The 20,091-nt window shown below is 39.3% G+C and overlaps 1 long non-coding RNA gene across 1 annotated transcript in view; it reads right to left on the bottom strand.

The window, feature by feature from the left end:
- Positions 1-3,497: 3,497 nt before the first annotated feature.
- The window catches only part of LOC120537885, a 30,118-nt gene continuing 13,524 nt past the window's right edge, over positions 3,498-20,091 (bottom strand). The window contains exons 3-4 of the long non-coding RNA XR_005635408.1: positions 19,243-19,449; positions 3,498-4,465 (exon numbers count right to left, since the gene is read on the bottom strand). This is a non-coding gene — a long non-coding RNA (uncharacterized LOC120537885). The remainder of the gene's footprint in view (positions 4,466-19,242; positions 19,450-20,091) is intronic.

Below are 20,091 nucleotides of genomic sequence, written 5' to 3'. Positions count from 1 at the left end.
AGCACACAGTACTGCAGACGAGGCCTTACCAGTACATTATAAAGCAGTGTTCACCTATGAACCTCTATTCTCTGCTTATGCAGCATATCCCTATTTCTTTCTGCTTCTTATTGCCTTTCCTTGTTAGACATTTCAGCCCTGTTGTGGATGCAGAACAAGGTGATGCCCAGATGCTCAGACGTAAACTGCATGGTTTACTACCCTATACCAGCTACTTGCCTTTGTTCATCAGACATTGCTGCCCTCTTGTAGACACCAGACAATGTTACACTCGGGCAACAACAACAACAACATTTATTTATATAGCACATTTTCATACAAATAGTAGCTCAAAATGCTTTACATAATAAAGAATAGAAAAATAAAAGACACAATAAGAAAACAAAATAAATCAACATTAATTAACATCGAATAAGAGTAAGGTTCAATGGCCAGGGGACAGAAAAACAAAAACTCCAGACGGCTGGAGAAAAAATAAAATCTGTAGGGATTCCAGACCATGAGACCCCCAGTCCCCTCTGGGCATTCTACCTAACATAAATGAAACAGTCCTCTTTGGATTTAGGATTCTCACGGAAGGGCTTGATGAAGATGGTCACGTAGACTTCTGCCTTTTAATCCATCCATCATTGTTTGAGCATCATGAAGCTTTGAGTAGGTGGAGGTGGCGCAGGCCACCACCACAAAGAAACCGGAAAAAGAAACAGAAAAGAGAGTAGGGGTCAGTACGGATTTTAGAGCCACTGTGAATAGTTATTATGATGAATTGAACATACAGAGTATCAGGATTAAGTTAAAATGAAGTTATAAAAGGCCATGTTAAAGTAATGTGTTTTCAGCAGTGTTTTAAAGTGCTCTACTGTATCAGCCTGGCGAATTCCTATTGGCAGGCTATTCCAGATTTTAGGTGCATAGCAGCAGAAGGCCGCCTCACCACTTCTTTTAAGTTTTGTTCTTGGAATTCTAAGGAGACACTCATTTGAGGATCTGAGGTTACGATTTGGAATATAAGGTGTCAGACATTCCGATATATAAGATGGGCTAGATTATTTAAGGCTTTATAAACCATAAGCAGAATTTTAAAGTCAATCCTGAATGACACAGGTAACCAGTGTAGTGACATCAAAACTGGAGAAATGTGTTCGGATTTTCTTTTCCTAGTTAGGATTCTAGCAGCTGCATTCTGCACTAGTTGCAAACGATTTATATCTTTTTTGGGTAGTCCTGAGAGGAGTGCGTTACAGTAATCTAGTCGACTGAAAACAAACGCGTGAACTAATTTCTCAGCATCTTTCAGTGATATAAGAGGTCTAACTTTACTTATGTTTCTTAAGTGAAAAATGCTGTCCTAATGATCTGATTAATATGTGATTTAAAATTCAGATTACAGTCAACAATCACCCCTAAGCTTTTTACCTCCGTCTTGACTTTTAATCCTAATGTATCCAGTTTATTTCTAATAGCCTCATTGTATCCATTATTGCTGATCACTAAGATTTCAGTTTTCTTTATTTAACTTGAGAAAATTACTATTCATCCATTCTGAGATACAAGTCAGACATTGTGTTAGTGAATCAATAGAATCAGGGTCATCAGGTGCTATTGATAAGTACAGCTGTGTGTCATCAGCATAGCTGTGGTAGCTCACGTTGTGCCCTGAGATAATCTGACCTAACGGAAGCATGTAGATTGAGAATAACAGCGGACCCAGGATAGAGCCTTGTGGAACACCATATCGGATATCATGTGTCTTCGAGTTGTAATTCCCACAACTAACAGAAAATTTTCTCCCTGTCAGGTAGGATTCAAACCAATTTAAGACACTGCCAGAGAGGCCCACCCATTGACTAAGGCGATTTCTAAGAATGTTGTGATCAATGGTGTCAAATGCAGCACTCAGATCTAAGAGGATGAGAACAGATAAATGGCCTCTGTCTGCATTTACGCAAGTCATTTACTACTTTAACGAGTGCAGTTTCTGTGCTGTGATTTGTTCTAAAACCGACTGAAATTTATCAAGAATAGCATGTTTATTTAGGTGGTCATTTAACTGCATAATGACTGCCTTCTCCAGAACTTTACTTAAGAAAGGCAGGTTAGAGATGGGTCTAAAATTTTCAAGAGCGAGGGTCAAGATTATGTTTCTTAAGTAGGGGTTTAACTACAGCAGTCTTAAGACAGTCTGGGAAGACCCCAGTATCTAGTGACGAATTTACTATGTCAAGAACATTATCAATTAGCACGCCTGATACTTCTTTGAAAAACCTTGTTGGTATTGGGTCAAGGACGGGTGGAGGATTTTAATTGAGAGATTATTTTTTGTAAATCAGGTAAATCTATCCTAGTGAAAGAGTTTAATTTGTTTATAACAGGATGCTGGGGTTTAGGAGGATCCTTAGTGTTGGAGGGATATACTATGTTATTTCTAATATCATTAATTTTTTGATTGAAAAATACAGCGATAGCCTCACAGGTTTTACTGGAGGGTTTAGTAGGTGATCAGTTGTAGAATATAAGACTCTGGGATTACTAGCATTGTTATTTATAATCTTAGAGAAATAGCAGCGCCTCTCAAGACAGACAGTGTTATTGTATTCTGTTATTTTGACTTTTAATATTTCATGGTGGATAGTTAGTTTAGTCTTCCTCCATTGACGCTCAGCTCTACGCATGTTCTCTTTAAATCAGACACTCTTTGGGTCTTCCATGGTATAACAATGCTAGAAGATTTTTTCACTGTCTTTTCAGGTGCAACTATGTCAACAGCAGCTCTCACTTTAGTATTAAATCTTTCCACCTTACTATTTACATTATCCTCACTATTATAGCTGGCACTATAAACGGACTGATTGCTTAAAATGTTTGTAAGTTTTAAAGCTGCTACCGAGTCAAAGAAGCGTTTTTTAACAAAATGCTTCTCATGAGTGTTTTTTATCATTATTTCTATATTAAAAAGTAGAAGAAAAAGGTCTGATACACCAATATCAATGATCTGTTTTATATCAACTTTCAGTCCTTTAGTAATCACTAAGTCTAACGTATGACCTGCTTTATGTGTAGGCTGATTTATGAGTTGTCTCAAATCAAAAGAATCCAGGAGGTTCATAAATTCTTTTACTTTTAGATCACACTGATTATCTATATGAAAATTAAAGTCGCCAACTATTAGGAGTGTGTCATAGTTAGTAATTAAAATTGACATTAAGTCAGAGAATTCCTCAAAAAAAGACGCGTTATATTTAGGAGGTCTATACACGGATAATACTAGAACTTGAGAATCTCCATGAACAACAACGGCGAGATACTCAAAGGACTTGAACTTACCAAAACTGACATCTTTACGTTTTAATCGCTCGAGTAAATGTTAGCCAATCCGCCCCCTTTTCCCTGGCGGTCTGCACGAGTAAAACTGTAATCCGGAGGCAGATTCGATTAAAACAGCCGCATCTGAGCTAAGCCATGTTTCACTTAGTGCAAAAAAATCTATTTTTTTTATCACTAATAAGATCGTTGATAAAAATCGTTTTGTTAGTTAAAGCTCTAACATTCAATAGTGCCATATTAGTGCAATAGTGCAGGGGCACAGATGCCAGATGGGTGGATGTCATATCACTTTATATACAGTATAAAGAGGCTAAAACTATCAATTTCTAATGTGTATTACACCTTTATTTCACAATTCATTTTAGAAAGTTGTGATGATTTTCATGGTATGCACATTGTGTCATTGCATTCTTTTCTGTTGCGTATGATCCATAAATAAATGTGACAGAGGTTACACAAAAATTATTTTGTTAGGTTAGAACCAGGGACAAGGGCTTCATGTTTAACACATATTGTGAATTACACTGTACTTCCCTTCCCACATGCCTAAAATGGCTGGTTTGTTTCAACAATTATCTTTCATACAGTTTCAAATAACATATTCCGGAGATCAATTACAAGAAGATGCCTTGATTACAATACCCAACAGCTTAGGGAGATCTTGGTATGGAAACAACTACTCTATTGGAATGTTTAAATGGCTACTGTGTCAGGCGTCCAGTGTTCACAACCCATATTCAACACATAAGCTTTCAAGTGTCTTAAAATAGCTGGCAGATCTGACTTACATAACTGGCTTTGACTTTATTAAGCAAGCATGACAGAAGTGAAAGCTACATAGAAGCTAACAGTTGGCATGATGATAATGGCGAGCCATTTAATTTAAGTCCCTTAATGACAGGCCCAATTGCCTATTGTGGCTTACAGTGCAGGACACTGGACTGCCCTTTTGAGACTCCCACAGATGACAGCCTGCATTACTCAGAGTCTTTTTGTTTAACACTTTCACAGCAGTCTACAGACATCAGTCAAAGTAAAGTTTTGTTACAATAAACTAAATAACCAAGAAAGAAACAGATTTTGTCACAACTGGTCCTTACCTTTTGATAAATACTGTGAGTCGCTTCACCTCTCTTTGAACCTGAAATGATAAAAATGGCTCAGAAAGCAGGTGGATGGACTATCACATAAAAACATAAACCCCAGCTATGCAGAATGACTAAACCACATAAACCTGCATTCCTAAGTGATTTATCGTCATTTCTGTTTTATACCCACTTTATTCAATTTTCAGGTCCTAACAGTCAGAGTAGGCCAATCACTCTAAAATACATGTCTTTGAGTAGAGATGGAAAGTAGAGTATCCAAAGAAAAGACAGACACACAAATGTGATTTGGTCTTGAGGTGGCTAACCAAACTAATAGGACCTCTCCAATTTATACATCAACTTTGAATATTTACTTCCCTTGTCTTCCCTGCCTTTGGCCTAGTGGTCTGCTCTAACTGTGAACTCTTTTTTTGCTCGGCACTCCCACTGCTGTGAAGTCAGATATGTTAAAAAATTGTTCCAGCAGTAAGTAGTAGTAACATCATGTATACAGAGGGCAATGAATTTCTACACTACAATTATGCATAGCAGTAAAACCATTAAAAGTATTACAAGTGAAATTCTATATACACTCACTGGACAAATTATTAAGAACACTGTACATTTGATTATTGACGCAGTTATCTAATCAGCCAATCATGTGGCAGCAGCACAATGCATAAAAGCATGCATATACAGTTCAGGGCTTCAGTTTATGTCCACAAACACCAGATTTTGACTGTGGTGTGATGCTTTGTGCCAGACAGGCCTGGTTTGAGTATTTCTGTAACTGTTGGGATTTTCATGCAAAATAGTCGCTATAGTTTATTATAGATAAAAAAAAACAACCAGTGAGTGCCAATTCTGCCTTGTTAATGAGAGAGGTGAGAAGATAATGGTCAGACTTGTTCGAGCTGACAGAAAGACTACAGTAACACTGATGAACTGTGGGGAGCCAGAAAAGCACATCAGATTTCACAACACACTGAACTTGGGGGCAGATGGGCTACAAGAGCAGAAGACCATTTTGAGTTCCACTCCTGTCAGCCAAGAACAGATAGGTGAGACTGCAGGGGGCACATAAATTGTAAACTGTACAGTTAAACACCTACACACCAGTCTGTCCCAGCCATTTCTTATAGGCTTTAGAATATTTGGAGGCTTTACTTCATAGCCAGTGCTGTCTCAAGTTAATGAGTTGATGATAAGATTAATACTTCTGTTTTGTCTGGCATTACCTCTATGCCCATCAGACTTTAAACCTCCAATTGGATGAAAATATTTAACATAGCATTGTAGAATTAATTCTTTACATTGGGAGTGTGTTTTGTGTATGTTGATTGTGTATTTGTCATTATATATTGTGGCCTGAAGGGGGCACTCAGCTCCCGAAACCCAACACAGACGCAAGATACAAGTTCAGCTACACAAATTTCTTTTTTTTTATTTTCTCGTGGGACATGACTTTCAGACGTTTCCCACCTGCCCAGCACAGTACACAGTCCAAAGCCTGTAACAATGTTCTTTTGATTCTTCTCTCTCTTTCTCTATCTCTTCTTCCACCTCCACCCCTCTTCCATCAAGCTTTGTCCTCCACCTCCCGACTCTGGCTTCTTGATCAGCTGCCAATGGCGCCGTTCATGTGATTCCCAGGAGAGCTTCCGGTGTCTTCTAGGACTGGTCCGGAAGCACTTCTGGGTAAGATGGGAGCCTGATGATGTGGGGCTCAGGAGTCCCTGCAGCACCCCCTGGAACCACCTACGGAACCCAAAATGCTGACCTGTAGAACTCCATTTCCAATGGTGCCCTGTGGGAATCTGAGGCACCAGTGCAGCTCATGGGGGCTACCATCTAGCATTCCAGGGCAGACAATGCCCTGAGCACACTCTCTCCCTTGGTCCTTCCACTGCAAGGACCCTAGCTATCCTCCACAATATATTTATGATACTTTTTAATCTAACACATTTCATTAAATGTTACTGTTATAAATGTACTTGAGTATACTTTTCTGGGACAGAGTCTTTTTATGTAGCAACAGGGTGTTGAGTCATTGTTAAAATACTTGTACACTGTAAAAAAGTCAGTAAATTTAACTGTACAGATACTGTAAATGGTGAAAGTTCTGTAAAATCAATATTTTTGTACCTTCAAAATATGCCAAATAACGTTTATTGATGCATTACAGTTATACAGAAAAAATCTGTTAATTTTACAGTGTAAAACTGTTAAATAACGAAGGTAAACAACTGTAAAATGTAAAACGGTAAATCACTGTTTTAGTAAAACCGGTTACAATATCCCTACAGATTTTATTATTTTTTCTCCAGCCAACTGGAGTTTTTTTGTTTTTTCTGTCCCCCTGGCCATTGAACCTTACTCTTATTCGATGTTAATTAATGTTGATTTATTTTGTTTTATAATTGTGTCTTTCATTTTTCTATTCTTTAATATGTAAAGCACTTTGAGCTACTGTTTTGTATGAAAATGTGCTATATAAATAAATGTTGTTGTTGTTGATATTTGCATAAGGACACGCCCCTTTTTACAATATTGTTCCTGGTGAACCACATACCTTTGAATAGTAGGGAAAAAAACATAACCTAAGTTAGCAGACTTATTTTTCCCCACATGCTGAAGGTTTTTTGAGGTTATGGAAGCTGATTTATGGTGGGTTGTATTCGATAAGTAGGACACCATACACCACAAAAGAAAACTTTACTTCCTCACCAGACAACGTGCCATACCTTCCTTAAGCATTGAATTGTTTTCAATGTGTATAATTAAATGGTACATACTTGCTATTTGCAGGGGAGATACCATTTGGTTTTTCTCTGTCAGGTGTAGGGAGCACCCCACAATCTTGGATCCAGAGCTGGGTAGGTTGGCATGTCCATCACCCTGTTTCTCTGCTTCTCTTGGCTTGTGGTGTTTTAAAACATTTTAGGAGCAAGATGGCGGAAGTAATAGAAGTCAACAGCAGAACGATTGAAGGAGACATGGAGACGAACAGAGGACTTGGAGTTTTCGGGAGACCTGCAGCCCGTATTCCGATTAATGGAAGAGAAAGGCGAAATGTGGTTCGTTTGGAGTTGAAGGATGGACAAATGGAACGAGGGGACTTCAGTAAGGAGGTGCTGGAGAGGACTCTACAGTTTTCACCAGGTGATATTGACTACCTTTTTGCTTTTCCAGGTAAAACTACTTTTGAGATGGTGTTTAAGAGTAGAGCATTGTATAATAAATGTCTGAGAACGGTGGAGAAAGAAAAACTGATTAACCCAGTGTTGGAAAAGATTTTGATTTTGCTCTTGAGTGACAGAATGGACAGAAAAGTAAATATTTTAATGTTTACGGAGAAAGTAAAATTGCAGGATATTTCAACCTGGTTGTTACAATATTGCGACATAAAGACTAGTATGCAAATGACGGATGAGGATGGGATATAAAATGGGTTGTACAAATTTGATGTAATTCTCAAAAAGTAGAATGACACAGAAAGGATGATCCATTTGCCTCCAGTTATACAAATTGGGACTGTTAGAGGGCATGTTTTTTACTTGGGTCAGCCACAAGTATGCCGAAGGTGTGGAAACGAGGGTCATAAAGCAGCAGAGTGTGGCATAATAAAATGCAGAAACTGTAAAGTGGAGGGCCACAGTACAAGAGAGTGTAGGAAGCCTATTAAATGTAACCTCTATGGGCAGGAGGCGCATGTCTTTAGGGACTGTCCGGCCTCCTATGCCAACTTGGTAAAGAGAAATACAATGAGAGAGGAAAAAGTGATAGCGTTATTGAATGAGGAGTCTGAGGAACTCAGACAACACAAATAAACCCAGGGTTGCAGAGGAAACGTGGGCCAGATATATTAGCTCCAGTGAGCTCCGGAAAATCATAGGAAGGGGGAGAAAAACCAAAGGAATGGGGGACAGCTCCCTGTTATTTGGAGTCCAAAGATATGGAAGGGTTTGTCTCAGCCACGGGCATGAAAGGGGTAGAGGAGTGGAGAACGGAGAAGAAAGTGGTCAAGAAGCCCAAAAAATATGTAACCCCTGGAAGTAAAGGAAAGATAGGAGGTGAGGTAGACTACACTACCATAAGGAAAACATGAAAGTAAAAATAATAACTTTGAATGTAGCATTCAAAGTAAAGAAAGGAGGAAAATTGTGTTCTTCTACTTAAGATGTTTGGGGTGTTAATTAAGAATAAAGAAATCGAAATTAAAGCATATGATGAAATAGTGAAAGGGAGACTGATAAAAATGAAATTGTAAGTAACAGGATATACAATCACCTTAATTAATGTATATGCCCCAACAACACCCGTCCAGAGGATGGAAGTGTTCAATTTACTGCAAACAGCAGTTGCTTTAGAAAACAACTAAATTGTGGTAGGGGACTTAAACTGCTCTAGTGATATAGATAAAAGAGGGCAACAAGAAGACAAAACTGCTAGAAAACTAAAACAAATTATAAAGGACTGTCGCATGAAGGACGTCTTTAGGGAATTAAAAAGAGAAGAGAAAGGTTTTACCTGGAGAGGAACACGGGGAAAGGCCTCCAGAATAAACTATATTTTGGTTGATAACAATTATGAGCCAAAGAATTGTAAATTAAGACCAGATTTTTCTTCAGATCATTGTAGTTTAGAGGCAGAGATAGAGAAAGGAAAAGAAGAGGAAAAAAAGGACTTTGTATGGAAATTGAATGTTACTCTGTTAGAGGATAGAAAAATTAGGGAAGAAGATAAACAACGCTATAGGGGGTGGGAAACCCTAAAAGACTGGTGTGGAAGCCAAAAAGAGTGATGGGAGTTGATGAAAAGGAACACTAGGGAATTTTTTCAAAAAAAAGGTAAAGAAAGGAGTAGGGAGGAAAAAGAAGAGGAAAAAACACTACAATATGAACTGGAACAATTGTTCAGAAAGGAGGAGATAAATGAAGAGACAGAATTAGAGATAAGAACAATAAAAGAAGAACTGGGGAAAGTATATAAGAACAGAGAAGAAAAGATAAAGTTCCAGAGCAGAGTCAGAGAGCAAGAGGAAGGAGAGAAATGCTCTCGATTCTTCTTCAAGAAGGTGAAGGAGAGGAGAAGAAAGACACGGATAGAAGAACTGATAGGCAAAGATGGAAATGTGAAAAACGGGACTAAAGAAATATTAAGAATAATAACAACATTTTACGAGGAAATGTATATGGAGAAAGAAACAGACACAGGGTGTGTTAAAGAACTTGTGCAAACCATAGACCAGTTTTTTACAGAAGAACAAAAAGAACAGTTACAGCGAGAGATAGAGTTGCAGGAGATAGAGAAAGCCATGAAAATGTGTAGCAGCGGCAAAACACCAGGAATCGATGGACTACCAAATGAGTTTTATATGACATTTTGGGAGATACTTGGAGAAAATATGCTGAGTCTATTTCGAGAAATCCTGAGGGAGACAGAAATGACTAAAACAATGAAGATAGGAATAATGCCTCTTATTCCCAAAAAGGAGGAGACAGTGAATATTACAAATTGGAGCTCAATAACTCTGCTCTGCCAGGAATATAAAATTTTAGCAAGGGTCTTAGCAAATCGTTTAAAGGATAAAATTGAACATGTGATTAGAGAAGAACAAGCATGTGTGGTGCCAGGGAGGAGTGCAGCAGACAATTTGTGACTTTTGAGGGACAGTATATTCTGGATGAAAGAAAGAAATATGGATATTGGGGTTATTAACCTTGACCTTGAAAAAGCGTTTGATAAAGTCGGCACAAATATATGTGGGAAATCCTTCAGAGAATAGGAGTGCCTTTGGCTTTGTTAGATTGGATAAAAACGTTATACAAAGGCATTGTTAGCAAAATTAAGGTAAATAAACTGTCAGAGGAAATAAAAGTAGGGAGGGGAGCAAGACAAGGGTGTCCTCTGTCGGCAGTTTTATTTGGACTTAGCATTGAGCCACTGATAAATAAGATTAGAATGGACAAAAATATACGGGGAGTTGAAGTCCCAGGAAGCGGAGGACAACAGATGAAGATATGTGCATATATGGATGACGTAAGCATCATTATAAGAGACGTGTGCAGTGTGAACCAAATTATTGAACATGCAGAATCCTTTTGTAGGGCATCGGGTTCAACATTAAATCTAAAAAAATGTGACTGTGTGCTGTGGGTGAAATGGAAAGAAAAGTCAGAAGGGAAGATAAAGATTTTAAATGCGGTTAAAATACTGGGTGTAAATTTTGGAGACAACAACATAGAAAAGAACAAATGGAACGAAATGTTAAAAAAGATTAATAAGTAAAATAGGATTTTGGAGGTTAAGAAGTTTGACTATGGAGGGGAAAATATTGCTGGTAAAAGCAATAATTTTACCAAAATTTGCATATCTAGCCATGGTGTTCTTTCCACCACAAAGGATTTTAACAAAAATTATAAGAGCGTGCTTTGTTTTTCTGTGGGGATCAAAATGTGAAAAAATAGCAAGAAAAATAGTAAAAACACAAAAAGAGAAAGGAGGAAAAGGCTTTCCAAAAATAGAACAGGAATTTATATTAAAACACACAGCAATAGTAATTAATATGGCTTTGAATAAAAAAGGGAAAATGGCGGACATGGTAAGGTACTTAGTGGGAGCAGAATTAAGAAGAGCAAAATTATGGAAAACTGCAAATAATAAACCAATTGCCTTTAAGGTGCCTAAACATTATATACTGTAGCAATAACAAAATGTTTGAGGAAATATAAATGGGAGGAAGGAGAGGCCAAAATATGGGGAAGGATTAGAGATCTTAAAAAACATATTGCAGAGCAAGAAATAACAGTTAAAATTCGACCACTATCAGAAGAACAGACAAAGAAAGTATGGCAACAAATTGCTGCAAGAGAATTGACAAATAAACAAAAAGATTTGGGTTGGTTAACAGTATACGAGGTGCTACCGGCAAACACAGCTATGTACAAACAAAGAATTGTAAAATCTCCAGTATGTCTCAGAGAAACATGCAGTGAGATAGAAACAGCAGTTTTTCTGGCAATGTAAAAGGTGTGGAAAGGGATATTACAGAAATAGGACAGGTTAATAGGGAAAGAGGAAATAACAAAGGAAGGAGTACTGTATGGTTTAGTGGGGAAGGGGTTGAATGAAAAAATGGGAAAAGAGAAATGGAAATTAATTAATATAATAAAGGAGAATATGTGGTGGGAGAGGAATGAAACTGTGATACATAATAAAAATGTACCCATTAAAAGACTTTTACAGAACTTTGAAAGAGACATAAAGGAACAATGGAGGATCAGGGAGGACAAAAATGAACAAGAACAGAGTTAAAAAAAACAAAGGTAAAGAATTTTAAGATTATATTAATTGTGAGGAAGGGAAGTGAAAAAAAGGAAAAAAAATGCATGTGTGGGGAAAGGTGGTGGATAACAGTGAATTATCAAATGGGCCAGACTTTGTGTGTGTGCTCAAAGCTAAGACACTGAATAGAAAAATTAAATGTAAGTGAAAAGGGGACAAGCAAAATAGTGTTTGTCTTAAGTAATGAAAAGAAAAAAAACAAAACATGCTTGCTATTGGTTGTTGTTACTTTACTGATGCAAACAATGTACTGGGGTTTGACCCTGCCAATACATATTGTTTATTCAGTGTCATATTTAATACACAACATGAATTTCTGGTTATGGTTAACCATTCCCTTCTGTTGGAATTTGTTGCAAAGAACAAATAGTTTTTACTACAAAATTATACTGTAGACCAAAAAATATTGTTACCTTCTTTTTTACGGTAAAATTCTGGCGACCCCAGCTGCCAGTTTTTTACCGTAAAATTAACATTTTTTTTTTACAGTGTATCTTTAACCAATATGTTACCACTGCCTGGTGCCTTAAAAGACAAAGATTATATTCAAACATGTTACTTAATTTCACAGAAAACCTAAATCATTTTGCCTGATGTACCCCCCAAACCCCGATCATATATTCTGTCACTCAGACAAACACTGAACGGCTCACATTTAGGCATTCAGACGGTGATGTGTAGCTTTGGGCACACTGACAGAAACGACACACAGTCTTGAGGCTTCAGTCTCCCTTCAGCCAAAAAAGTGACTTGGCAGAGTATTCTAACTTTTAAAAAAAGGAGACAAGGTATTAGTGGTTTTCTGGATATTTATTATACATATTTTTCCTTAAACGGAAACATGCAAATCATTTTTAGACAGTTTAAGATTTTATTTGGATGGTAGTGTAGTGCAAACCCACTGTAATATTCTATTAAAAAGCAGAGTCATTTACTGCTGCCACATAATAAAACCCTTAAACCCTGAGGAGCAGGGCCACTAAATGTAGCAGCGGCCCCACTATGATGCACGTGCCTTTTCACAATTATTTATAAAGGCTCAAACACCCTCATCACATTGTGTCACTTTATTCCCTATACAGTAAGCAAACTTATAATTTTCTCATGGAAAACAAATCAAAATAGTTTGCTGTTTTTAAAGAAAAGTTATTCAGCTTACAAATGTTAAAAATATAAATAAAAATTTTGACGAAGGGAACATTTTCCTGTGCAGAAAGCTATTCTCAGAAGCACTACACAAAATTAACTAACTCAAACCACACAACTGACAAACTCTTCTCTCCATTCTTACTCTGCACCCCTCTTGTCCACAACTACAATCCAGGAGAATGTAGTCATATGAACGGCAAAGAGAATTCAATCTTTTTTTCAAAACCTGTCATTTTAATTCTTCTTTCACTAGACAAACAGATTTACACTCCGAACATTGAGGTTGGGAGCATACGCTGATTTTTACAGCACGTTGCCGCACCCACCACATGACGAACCACCGCATTGGTATCCAGGTGCAGCGGGTGACACCTCAGCACCACACTGGAACAGCGTGAGGTTTTTTATGGTGGCTGGAGTGCCAATCCTGCCACCAACCCCCAAGTTCTCCCTGTAATGTGGAGGACCTCGATGCAGATTAACGTTGTACCCAGAATGAAGCAATTGCATGTTAAGGGCCTTGCTTAAGGACCCAACGCAGTAGAAAGATTCGAACTGCCAATCTTCTGATTGCTGCTGCAGATCCCTAGCCTCAGAGCCACCACTCTGCCCTTGCTCTGAACGTGATCTTGGGCAAATCAATCTGATTTAGAAAGCCAGATGTGGAAGGTCTGAAAATGCTAGACATTTAACATCTTATCCGTACTCAGTGCCGGTGCTAGGTTTTATTGCACCCTAGGCCAAGCTTACTAGAGTACCAACCAACCAACTGTTCGGTAGCTAACCAGTGCGGCTGGGTTCCCCCCACCACTTTTATGATCTGCCTAAAAGTGAATGCCTATTTCTCCTTAATGGTAGTGCCAGCCCTGTCCATACCTCCTACACTCTACCAACACCTGTGAAGAAGCAAAGCAACCCAACTGATGTAGCTTTGCTTGATGCACCCTTGTTGCTGCCATCCATCATTTGTTGCATCCAACTGAAGAATATTACAGAATGCACTCTGTCCTCTTCATGAAATTCTGCATTTAATAACTGTGATGAAGGCATTCTTATAGTTCAAAGGTGATGATGTATCAAGCAACGAGATGATTGATTAATACAAACTGTTTAACCTACTGGTTAATTTATATAATGTTCAATGGACATTTTATAGAAAACAAATGTGCTGGTGTCTGTTTTGGTATTTTCTAGCAAAATCATGATTAGATACCAAAAATGTAAAATGGATATATTGTAGGTGCTTTGGTGGTCTTACTGTTGCAGAAGACTGTGTTATAATCCTAGCCAGGTAACCGTCTATGTGGATTGTGTACATTATGCGCAGAGCGCTTCAATCTTCACAAACATCCCATAAATGTAATGGTTGGGTTAATTAGTCACGGTGTGAGTGTGAATTTGTCAAGCGATGGACTAGTGCAGGGGTCCTCAATCCCAGTCCTGGGGCCTCATGTATAACGCCGTGCGTAGAACTCGCACTATAACATGGCGTAAGCACAAAAGCCGAAATGTGCTTACGCACAGAAAAATCCAGATGCAAGAATCTGTGCGTACTCCAGCTTCCACGTTCTTTCGTTACATAAATCCCGATCAGCGTGAAAACTAACGCTCGTGCACGCGCATTTTGTAACGCCCCAAATCCTCCCAGAATTACGCCTATTTGAATATGCAAATCAATATAAATCGCCCTTAAGCGCAGCCTTCTGTGAAAAGACAATGGGAAAAGAACGGGGGAAAATATAAGAATTTCAGCGAATACCAAGTGGAGGCAAAGGAAAAACATACTATTTGTTCAAATAAGCCGTGGTATAATCAACAAAATGAAGTTGATCGAGTGACATAGCGTGTTGGAGAAACTTGAAAGCTCACATTAACAAAATCGCACAATGCCGGAAATAAAAAGAAGTCACATATCAAAGTTGCCGTGAAAAGAAGAGTTGTAAGCCCACTGTCTGAGTGTCATATGAAAGCTTATTAGGGTACAGAGAAAAAAGGCACACGGTGGGGAAAAAGCACGAAATGTCAACTTTAATCTCGAATTTTCCACTTTAATCACGTAGTTTATTTTGTCATTTAGTAGAACATTATAAACTTCATCTTAAAATCGTTTAATTAACCCGTTTCTCAAAATTACATCGTAATTAAAGCAGCACGTTAAATGCTTTGTTTTGTATTTGATCTTCTACTCGTATGTGATCTATGTGTGTGAATCACTACTTGCTTCTTAAACTGGCTCTCTTCCTCCAACTGGACACAGAGTCCATTACATTCGTGATATTACAGCTCTCTGAATAACTAAAATACTGAGATGTATACGTGATGTCATTTTCATGATGATAGGAGCAAAAGCACGTTATTAAACATGTGTTTCATGAGCCTCGTGCTCATGACAAGCATTTATCTTTTGTCGAAATTTGTCGCTGCGTTTTTAGCTGTGTTGTTATTTTCTCTTTCTGTTTTATATTCAATATATATTGGCGTAGCGCCCAAGAGTCCTTGCTTTTCTTTCCCCAAGTAACCGATCGCCACACAATCAGCTCTGTAATAGACGTTAAGCCATCTGTAAGCTTAGCGCGATTCTTCAAAACGTTTAAGGAACATTGAAATATCTTCGTAGTACATGTTTAATTATTCTATCCTTCACGACACTCCCAGTGAAGAATATAGATTATTTAAATGAAGTTAAAAGTTTTATGTGTATAATTTAACAAACATATTTTGCTGCATTTCACCTTAAAAATGATATCGTCATCATATGTAAATACGCGCTTTATAAAGTGGCTCAGGTTGTGAGATATTATAACTGTAGTTTACAGTGGGGTGATTGTACTTATAAGTACAAACCGTTCTACAAGGAGCAATTGATTGAATGCATTTAAAGTTCTTGGGATTAAACTGTTTCTGAACCGCGAGGTCCGTACAGGAAAGGCTTTAAAACATTTTGCAGTGGCTGAGGTAGCGTGTCCTTAAAGCTGTATACCGATAATTCTCTTTCCGATCAGCTGCTGCTGTGATTCACACTCAGATACAGTGATATAAATACTCCGAGTCGTGCAGTGAGAGTAATATGGAAAAAGATGATCCGCTGTGGCAACTCTTAACGGGAGGAGCTGAAAGAAGAAGAAGAAGAAGAAGAAGTGAGAGTAACAACGCTAAAGCAGTTATGGTATTTGGAATACTATGGCTGTTCCCTGGACCATTATATTGTTACGAGTTAATTACAATCAGATGCATTACACTAATAAACAATATGCGGTTAGTTTCTGTGTATTTATAAAGCGCGTCATGAAAATAATGAGTAATCACACAGGAACAGTAGCATTGCTTTGACGCTGGGTGCCGCCAGTTTGCAAAACCGAGCGGAGAACTTGCGTACGACAAGACATGAGGTACCGTGGAAAAGTGCGTGGCTTTACGCCAAGTGTAGGTTTTATACATCGCGATTTGAACGTGGAAAAGTTCTTACGCAACATTTCTTTGCGTACGCACCGTTTATACATGAGGCCCCTGGAGAGTCGCAGTGGCTGCAGGTTTTTGTTCTGACCTGGTTGCTTAATTAGAAAGCAATTCTTGCCAATAAAGCACTAACAAGCTATGAAATTAAATTAACTCTGCTATGTCAGGTCATTCTCATATCCTAGATTTTCTTTCCCTTTCTATCATGCAAATGATTTGAAGGCTAAAATGGACGAGTAATTCTCAGTCCTTCACTTTTTTCTCTTCATTTTTCTTCTTCCAAGTATTTAATTAAACCCAATAGTGCAGATAAATACACACAGGTGTAAATGTAAATAAGCTAAATGGAGAAATGCTGCTCTCTCTTGTCATTTGCATGTTATTGATAATAAGGAGCAATTAAAACAGCTGTTTAAGACAAAATTAAGCAATAAGGGCTCAAAATCACTAAAGTGAAGCAGAAGTGTTACTTTAGCAATAACTGCTTTTTATTAAGCAACTGGGTTGGAGCAAAAACCTGCAGCCACTGCGGCTCTCCAGGACCGTGATTGAGGACCCCTGGACTAGTGCATTTATTCAGGAATATGTCCTGCCTTGCCCCAGTTATTGCTGAAATAGACTCCATCTCTCAGTAGCCTTTTAACACAAAAATGATTGAGTCACTCATGAGCTACTTAGCTTTAAAACAAGGTGCAGCAGTCATTTCGTCAGTTAAGGTTTTTATGCTATGGTATCCTGGAACCCCAGTATTTCTGCCGCATTTCTTTGTGTTAGGTTTATTGGTGACTCTAAAGTTTGAGCAGTGCTCTGCAAAGATTCAAAGCTTGCATAGGTTCCAGCCGCCACAACTAAGGACTAGAAATGAGGACACAGAAAAGGTCAGATGGGCTATAAACAGAGATATATAAATACTTGGATGCACAGAAAATTGCATTCTCAGACACACTTAATCCAATTCAATGTGCTGGGCTGGAGTCAGTCCAAGATAGACAGACAGATAGATGGAATTTTCAGAATTACTAAAAAGAAGAAACTTTTTGACTTGTAAAGGATGTCACCGCCCACATTAAAGAAGCACTGGCCCCTAAAAAGAGTGTCTGCTCTGCCCTTTCTTAAATACACTCTTACAAATAAAGAGTGGATCTCCAGAACAATGCTATAGGGGAACCATCTTTGGTACCCAAAAGGCCCTTCCACACAAAGACCTTTTTATTTATTTAGATCTGTAACAGGGTCTATACAGCAAATACCCGTGAACAGATGGTAACAGATTTGTGAAATACTGGTGGGTCAAATTTTAAAAGGACTCTTGCTGGTGGCTACATTCAGGTTTTCTTGACCTGTCAGTGTCCTGCTAGGTTGCCTACCATACATTCATTAAAGATTTAATTGGTTTCCATATATTAGGAAGTTTTTCAAAGCAGAAAGAACCAACTTCATATTCAAAGAAACTTTCCCAGAGTGAAATGGTGCTTTGTCAAGCAATGGTTCTACAAAAAAAAATTCACAACCCAGTTAAGAACTACAAAGTGCCAATAAAGAACTGTTATTTTTAAGAGTTTAGTTCTCTTTTAATAGACCAGTACAGCTTGTCATTACTGGACCCCCTAGTATATGTACAGTGCACCACATCAGCATCCACTCCCTGAATAGTGACCAGACATAGAGGGTCTTTGGTGTGGTGAAACCCAATAACCAGTTCCTTGGTTCTGCTGATGTTAAGGTGAAGACAATTCTCTTTGCACCAAGAAACTGACTTCCCTACCTGAGTCCCATATTCTGTCTCATCCCCTTTATCAATACACCTATTAAGTGCAGAATCATCTGAGAATTTCTGCAAGTGACATGATCTGGTGTTAGGCAGGAATCAACCTTAGATGGGCATCAGTCATACTCACAGGACCAGTTTGAAGCTGTCAGTTCACCTCACCTACTGTAAGATGTATTAAATACAGGTGCATACTTTTTAAATCATATAATTTTCTTATTAAAAATATAATCATTCACTCAAGGTCTACTTAACTTTGGCACCCAGGTTTCTCCTGCTTTAGATGTACTCATGTTCTCTCTGTTGTTTTGTTGTTGTTGTGTGCTTTGAACGGAGCTGGTAATAAGAAGCTACTGGCTTATTGTCTCATTCTACACAGAGGGTATAACTCTACCAAAGACAAGAAGTAGCATGTGATTGTCATGTTACTTGTGTGTGTCTTGTACCCCTGTCCTCAGGCACAACAGACCAAGGTTCAGGTCCAAAACACTACACTTTTATTCTTTCTGTTTAAATAATGCAGACAATTAATAATAAGATTGGGACCACTACCTCCATCTTATCTAATCCTGGCGAGTCCGTGTTTCTACTACTCTCTCATCTAAATTGACAAAGGGAAACTTCTTTTAAAGCTGGACCTGTGAGTACTTCCATTACGCCAAACATGTACTCCAGGAGCACTTCTTGGTCACACATATGAGGCCAGGAAAGCCACCGCCAGCTCTGAAGATGGATGGTGTGATTTACTCATTAGCTACTTAGATTCTCCTGATATGGGAGAGTGTATAGCTGTGGCAGGCAGCCCACCATTACCCAGCCGTTAATGTAGCTTCCTGACCATGAAAGGCACCTCACCAACCAAGGATACCAGACCGTCTGCAAGCTCCTTCATAATATATATATATATATATATATATATATATATATATATATATATATATATATATATATTGAAATATAGCGATCCGGACACACACAGGCAGACACCATTTGCTCCATCACCACACGTTTATTAGCACAAAGTCACAAATGTTAAGTGCACCGCCACCAAACCCCCAGTTCCCCAAAGTCAACAAACACAGTCCTCTTCACACAACACTCGGGCCTCACCTGGCCTCGCCTTCTCTGCCTCGACCTTGTCCTCCTCCTCACCCGACTCCAGCCTTGATTGCAGGGCGGCGACTGATTGCCGACCATACCCAGCCACCTGCGACAGTACTCCCCCGCTAGCTGAGACCTCCCAGGATCAGCGGACCATTCCATGAGGATGAAGACGCCTCGGCACCAAGTCGACACAGTGCAGCGTAGGGCCCGAGCCTGTAAATAAAACAGAAAAACAAGGGGTGGGGACGTTGCCCTGACGCAGCCCCTCGCCTCGTCCTCTCAGCTGGGCCAACGTTCTCCACTCCGATCGACCCTCAGATGCTTCCACATTCGGCTTTCCCATACGGTAAGTCCGTAGTCCCTGCAACAGAGCCACTAGTGGGCTCAGGCGTTGTGTCCACCTCCCACGCTGCGGGCCAGCGACACGTCCTCCCATGTCAGAGGAACTGGCTTCCCCAAGCCGCTTCCTCCGCTTACTTTGGGACACCGCGGCAGTTTGGATCTGCTCATTGTAAGAGGGCAGACCCAGCCCCGCTGTCATCCGGAGCTTCACGGGGTCGGTCTCACCTACCTTCCCCACTGTACCTCTCCGTCCAGGAGCTCCTGCAGTGCGCCGATCCTTTCTTGCCTGCGGCTCTTGACCCGACGCCACTGCCATCCCTCCTGAGTCCAGCGTCTCCGCCCGGAGGGCACATCGCTCGGCCGGCGGTTACAGCAAAAGGCTTAGTTCTTCTAGCAGCTCCTGTAACGCAGCCGCCAAGGAGAGAGAAGCAGCCGGCGGTGGGCTTACCTTGGGAGTGGTTCCACTGACTGACTGCTGTCTATGGGCCTTTCCCTGCGGCCCACTCGGGTTTC

Source organism: Polypterus senegalus, chromosome 1, assembly GCF_016835505.1.
Source record: "Polypterus senegalus isolate Bchr_013 chromosome 1, ASM1683550v1, whole genome shotgun sequence".
NCBI lineage: Eukaryota > Metazoa > Chordata > Cladistia > Polypteriformes > Polypteridae > Polypterus > Polypterus senegalus.
Note: the sequence above shows the minus strand (reverse complement) of the source record. Positions and strands in the feature narration are given on the sequence as shown.